Source organism: Idiotropiscis lumnitzeri, unplaced genomic scaffold, assembly GCF_059441095.1.
Source record: "Idiotropiscis lumnitzeri isolate Australia: NSW breed Sydney's pygmy pipehorse unplaced genomic scaffold, RoL_Ilum_1.0 HiC_scaffold_36, whole genome shotgun sequence".
NCBI classification, from domain to species: Eukaryota; Metazoa; Chordata; class Actinopteri; order Syngnathiformes; family Syngnathidae; genus Idiotropiscis; species Idiotropiscis lumnitzeri.
Genome location: NW_028283574.1, coordinates 1,664,447 through 1,671,519, shown reverse-complemented (window position 1 = coordinate 1,671,519; position 7,073 = coordinate 1,664,447). Strand labels below are relative to the sequence as shown.

Here is a 7,073-nt window from a genome sequence, read left to right as displayed (position 1 = left end):
ATGAAGTGGTGGTTACACCCATCGCAGAATGGATAATTGGAATGGACATACTGGCTGGAATGACCTTGCACCTGAAAGGGCAGTAAAATCGCCCAGTTGGTAATAAAACCGTGCAATATGACAACAGTTCAGGAAATTCCTAAACCAGTGATAAGATCTGGACGAGGCTCAGGGGGCTTTGGCTCAACCGACAGGGCCGGAGCTAAGGTTTGGGTAAAACAAAACTCAGGGCCCCCCCGGGCTGCTGAGATAATTGCACAAGGAGACGACGCTACAGTGAGCGTCTTATTTGAAGGAGAAGAAAAATGTGTTATTTACGTGAAAACTAATCTGTGCCTTTCAATTGTAGGAACTAACTGTGTTCATTACAGCCGGTGTGGATGACGTGGTGGGAGTTGTTTGTGGGACGGGCCGGCAACGGATCAAGACGCCATGGCCGTTATTGAAGTCCGGTACGGTGGTGTCGGCTGCTTGGTCATCCTCTTCCTTGACCTTGGTGCCATCGTCCAACTCTCCTGGGAGCAAACGACCGGACGCCTTCTGTACCCCCGAATGCAGGGCCCGCTGTCATGGAATCTGACCGGCAGTGAGAGGGTCAAGGGGGTCAACGTGACCCAGGATGGAGTGACGTGTCCGGGGGGCGGGCTGTGTGCGGTGGCCAACCTCACCGCTGATGCAGTATTCTGGAGTCCTGGAAAAGAATCAACCCAATGGCTGTTTCGTAACGGAACTAGAATCTGGATCAAGTCCAGGGTGGAGCTGTGCGCAGTGAAACCAGGTACGATGGAAGGAGATGTCAAGAGCTTTTGGTTCAGAGCAGAGTGTGATCCGACCCGTCAAGGAAAGAACTGGACCAAATGACTCATCCCAGAGAAGGGGAGAGGCGTTAGTAAAGCGACCCCCCCCCCCACACACACATTACAAACACCCAGCTGGTACCTATAATTGATACATGTACACCCTTGGCACAATCAGCAATAACTACGAAAATGTATTGTATTTCCTGTTTTTCCCACGTGTGTTCGAAAGAAGAGAGAGTGTTAACACGACACCTTATTGGGGGGAACCGGAACGTTATTGGGGGTATCTAACACCATTGATAATGAAGTGACACGCTATAAATTAGCTGGGACCGGACAGGGAACTCATGATGCCCTACTAAAAGTAGGAATGTGGCTTCCTAATTCAATAGTGGGACAAAACGAAAATGCTAAACTGTGGCAAAATGTATTTAAATGGGAATTAAATATGTGGAACGCCACTAGTGAAGTGTTAACCAATGTAACTAAACAGCTAAATTGGACCACATGTAGCATACAAAACCTACATGCGCAGACGCAAAAAGAGCGTTTCGTACGAGTAATGACTACAGGAAATTACCAGGAGTGGCGTAGTGTCTGGAATATATCCTCTGAGTTGTGGTGAACCCAAACACAAACCAGACCTTTAATACCGATCTTTGCGAAAACACTGATAAAGGACTAGCTTGTAAATTGCATCATGAATTTGTTAATCCTTGCTTAACCAACGTAAACTTCACCTTGTGCGATTGGTCGAGGGAACCTAGTAGGGACATTTTGTGGCAGGTGGGGCCGCATACCTCAGTGGGGAAACGGGACGTATTGGTTGACAAATTACACAGTTGCTAGCCGGTTTACGGCTGTACAATGGGAAGTGCTACGCACACCATGGCAAATCTCTTTGGAGCGTTTCAAATGCGCATTGGAACGATCCACTGAGGTAAAGAAATTGATAAAGTCACATGCGTCCAATGTTTCCCAGCTGATGGTATCGACATTGCATGCTGCTAAAATCATTCAGCAACAGTCTGCTCACCATTGGTGGGACATATTTTCAGGCTTGTCACAAACTGCTAGGGCAACGTTGCTTCCACCAATGATTTTGGTTTTAATAGCTATCGCTTTGACTACGCTATGCAATATTGGAATTTGTGTTTATGTTATGAATATACCAGGCGAGAAATCCATTGTACCACGCGCATAGACATGTTGACTCATGTGGTGGTAAATGTTTTACAGGATCATTGGTTTTGCTTTGCTCACTCATATAATGTACCATGGTTTCAGTGGATATTGGATAATTGGGAACAACACGTTAACGGGTTAATAAATTAGTGGAACCTGTTTGCATCAATTGGTGGTAAAACACCAGGAGTGGAATGAAGTGAAATATGGTTTATTAATGTTGTTTTACCACATAAATGCTGCATAATAACCATTTTATACCTATATACACGCGTTAGTAGATGTCTGTGTTTATGTGTTATGAGAATTTGCACAAGCTGCATCTATGTGTTATGAGAATTTGCACAGGCTACATCTATGTGTTATGAGAATTTGCACAGGCTACATCTATGTGTTATGAGAATTTGCACAAGTTGTATCTATGTGTTATGAGAACGGGAATAATTGGAAAGGATTCGTACAGGGCCTAAGCACCAGGAATGTCTGACTCATGTGAAAAGGTGCAGTCGATAACGAAAAGGGAGTGAGGATTGGCAGAGGCCAAAGTTGTGCGAAGGGCCATGCGAACCATCAAAGCGCACTCGAACGGGAGGGGTTGGGATGAAATATTGGCTATAAGAATGTGACGAAGGCAAAACGAAAGTAGAGTCGGCTGAGGGTTTTACGCGCGGACGCCCAGCATCGTATTTTTTGCTCGCATTACTGAGGACGCCGGGGCTCTCCGTCCTTCCAGCACACGGTAATGAGATTTATGTCTTGCATGTAATCTATGAGCTGAAATACAATTGTTGCTTGCTTGCTTGCTTGTACACTTTATACTGTGGGTTAAATAAAATGTGCCGCTTGTTTAACGCAGTGAAGTGTTTGTTGTCCATGTAAGTCGCCGACGATCCGCGATCCTGAAGTTAATAATAAGTCATAGCAATTGATCATGAGTTGTGACTATTATATTATTTGATACTGTAATTGATTGTAAGCAGTGTCTACTCAAGGGCTCACGCTTGTCTGATTGGACATAACAGACAGCTTAACCCATTGTAGCCTGACGATTGGGCATCAGTCTCGCTACTAGTCACTCTTATTGATGCTGTAATTGATCATAAGCAGTATCAGAAATTGTTTCAAAACAGCGGGTCTAAAAAATATTCGGGGGCATTGTAGTTTCGCCGAGCGGCACGACGGGGCGCTGGAGCGGTTAGACGGCCGGCGTGCGCCGAAGAAGAGCGTGGGCGAAGAGGAGAGTGGACGAAGAAGAGCACGTTCCCCCGGACACGATCTGTGGCGACGTTTCGCGCGGTTCGGACCGTACCAGAGCTCCGGCCAGCGTGCGTGGCAGTTAAGCCGTAGAGGAGCACCTTTCCCGGGCACGGGCGGTGCCAAGCGGCCCCTAAGTTTAACCGAATGGAAGCTCCGGAGGAGGAGGGCATGCTCGCGTCACAGTAAGCCGAAGAGGAGCACCTTCCCCGGGCACGGGCGGTTCCAAGCGGCCCCTAAGTTTAACCGAATGGAAGCTCCGGAGGAGGAGGGCATGCTCGCGTCACAGTAAGCCGAAGAGGAGCACCTTCCCCGTGCACGGGCGGTGCCAAGCGGCCCCTAAGTTTAACCGAATGGAAGCTCCGGACGGAGGAGGACGGGCGTGTGTCACAGTTAAGCCAAATTGGAGCACCTCTTCTGCCCGGGCACGAGCGGAGCGCGAGGCTGTCAGTTATGAATGAATAAATGAATAAATAAATAAATAATGCCACCTTTCATTTCACAGGGCACACCGGACGGCGTACCAGCAGGTAAAAGTCGGAGTAATTAAATAAATACAAAAAGAATGGCTGGGGAATAAAAAAATAATACGTTTTAATAATAATTTGGTTTTTTTGTTATAACATGAATTTCACTCTCTCTCTCCCCGTATATATATATATATATATATATATATATATATATATATTATTATATATATTGTATATTTTTTTTAAGCATTTTTGAAGGTGCGCCGCTACTTCGCGGATTTTCAGTTTTCGCGGGTGGTCTCGGTCCCCATTAACCGCGATAACCGAGGGTTCACTGTACTCCATAAAATTTACAAAAAGCGAGGTGAAACACTCAACCAGAGCTGCTTTTTTTTAACATTTCTCGAGGGCCATGGCGAGCCATTTCAAAAAAGCTGCACAACTAACGTATAAAATATTGATAAATTTGCTCGGCCTGATGTGTGTGTAAAGTTTTACGAGTTGTCGTTCATATTTAGAACCTCATAATCAGCTTTGTTTTATTGCCGAACAGTGCAATGCCACTCCCACAACTTTTCACGAAAAATCACGAATTTCGTATTGTGACATCCTCATGGCCGAAACAGTCATCCGAGCATATATGAGGGCGACCTTGTTGAGTTGCACGGAGAAAAACATCCAAGAAAATAACTTGTATTAGCTTTTACCAGTTGGTGGCGCTACTACTACGATATAAAATAAGTTGGTAGATGTCTTCAGGGCTGAAGTATCCTCAAATGTGTACAACTTCGAGAAGATAGGATGATCTGAGTCATGTTGCCGGAGCTTTTGTTGCCACAGAGTACAATCGGACTTTTCAGCACCTTAATAGCCACGCCTTTTGCCAAAACGTCACAAAATTCGGCAGAGAGTAAGATCATTGTCTTGAGTCTTTTCTGACTAATTTTCAGTCGGATTCGTCAAAAGGGCACCGTGCAGTACGTGAAAATTAAAATAAAAACAAATTTTTGATTCCACTTGGCGGCACTGTGTGTATAACAAAATAATAACATTAAGATGTCTTCAGGTCGGGACGTTTTATTTACAGGTGAAGGTTTGGATTTTTAGGAGCATGTGCAGGGGAGTTATTAAGCATTCATTTATTTGTATTAGGTTCATTTTGTCTTCTTATTATTGATATTTGACTGATTCATTAAAAGCAGACAATTATGTTTTAGGTTAATTTTTTACCTGACATGTTTCGGCGAGTCTTTCGCCTTCTTCAGAGTGTCGCATGATGGTGTCTTGAGACCCGTCTTTATCAGCTGATGTTCCATGAGGGTGTGACTTACCTGTCAAAAAAATGAAAAATCAGAGCAGTAAAAGAACAAGCACAACATAAACATTACAAATCAGCAATCACTGACCACTGCAAAAGGGAAAACCACATCATGGACCGGGAGAAGGGCAGGGTCATCCGCACAGAAGAGAACAAACAACAGCGCTGGATCAGAGAGGCCATTGAGATCTGCAAGCGAGGCATAAAAACCATGAACAGAGACAAGGGAGCCTTCATCCTCTCTACCACCTGGAGCAGCATTTTGGCGGAGTGAACGGACAGCGGGGGGCGTGACTTGCCTTCATTCTTGTGACAGGTAAGTCACGCCCTCATGGAACATCAGCTGATAAAGACGGGCCACAAGACACCATCATGTGACACTCTGAAGAAGGCGAAAGACTTTCGTATTGTGACATCCTCAAGGCCTAAACACTCATCCGAGCAAATGTAAGGTAGATTTTGTTAACCTGCCCGGAGAAAAAAATCAACGAAAATGATTTGTATTTGTTTTAACCAGTTGGTGGCGCTACCACTGCGATCAAAAATAAGTTGGCAGCCGTCTTCAGGGCCTGAATATCCTCAAATGTGAAAAATTTCGAGAAGATGGATCATCTGAATCATTTTGCAGGAACTTTTGTTGCCACGGAGAATAATCAGACTCTGCGGCACCGTAATAGCCACGCCCTTCGAAGGAAAGTCACAAAAATAGGGATAGAGTAAGATCAATGTCTTGAGTCTTTTCTAGCCAATTTTCAATCAGATTCGTTAAAAGGGCACCGTGCAGTACGTCAAAATGTAAAAAATGATATTGATTGGCGCAAGGTGTATAACTGAATATAAACATATAGATGTCTTCAGGTACAGACTCTTTATGTACATGTGAAGTTTTGGATTTTTAGCAGCATGTGCAGGAGAGTTATTAAGCATTTTGTCCATTGCGGCGAAGGAAATCTTAAGTGAAAACTTTGATGCCCCGCCCCCGTCATATAGTATTTCGGAAACAAAAAATTTTAGCCCCAGTGTTTGTGCCAGGTCTTCAGATGCTACAGACAGAATTTTAAGGCAATCAGATGAAGCCTTTAGGATCAGGGTGCAAAAGAATGACCACTGTAAACATGCAAAAAAGGGCAAAAGTCGGACTTTCAAAAATTCATAACTCACTTCCTGTTCATATTAGACGTTAAAATATCAAATTTTTCGCCATGCCCGATGAGACTGCCAAGTTTGGTGAGTTTTTGTGCATGTTTCGGGGGTCAAAAATGCGATCGAACAATCGGAAAAATAATAATAATAATAATTTCTACAAAAACAATAGGGACTTCGCAGCGGTCGCTGCTCAGACCCTAATAATAATAATAATAATAATAATAATAAAAGTAATAATATCTTCTACAAAAACAATAGGGACCTCGCCGCGGTCGCTGCTCGGGCCCCAATAATAATTTCTACACAAAGTCCATTGTGGTGACCCGCCCCCTTTTCAGTAAATTCAAAATGGCCGACTTCCTGTAAAACCTAGCTCATTGCTCCAAGAGACTTTTTTGTAGGTCTTGGTCTTATACATACAGTGAACCCTCGCTACTTCGCGGTTCACCTTTCGCGGGTTCAGTGCTTCGCGGGTCTAAAAAATATTCGGGGGCATTGTAGTTTCGCCGAGCGGCACGACGGGGCGCTGGAGCGGTTAGACGGCCGGCGTGCGCCGAAGAAGAGCGTGGGCGAAGAGGAGAGTGGACGAAGAAGAGCACGTTCCCCCGGACACGATCGGTGGCGACGTTTCGCGCGGTTCGGACCGTACCAGAGCTCCGGCCAGCGTGCGTGGCAGTTAAGCCGTAGAGGAGCACCTTCCCCGGGCACGGGCAGTGCCAAGCGGCCCCTAAGTTTAACCGAATGGAAGCTCCGGAGGAGGAGGGCATGCTCGCGTCACAGTAAGCCGAAGAGGAGCACCTTCCCCGGGCACGGGCGGTTCCAAGCGGCCCCTAAGTTTAACCGAATGGAAGCTCCGGAGGAGGAGGGCATGCTCGCGTCACAGTAAGCCGAAGAGGAGCA

The 7,073-nt window shown here is 45.4% G+C and overlaps 1 pseudogene; it reads left to right on the top strand.

Annotated features, from left to right (window-relative positions):
• Nucleotides 1–432: 432 nt before the first annotated feature.
• Nucleotides 433–2,845, top strand: LOC148315810 (uncharacterized; annotated as a pseudogene).
• Nucleotides 2,846–7,073: the final 4,228 nt, after the last annotated feature.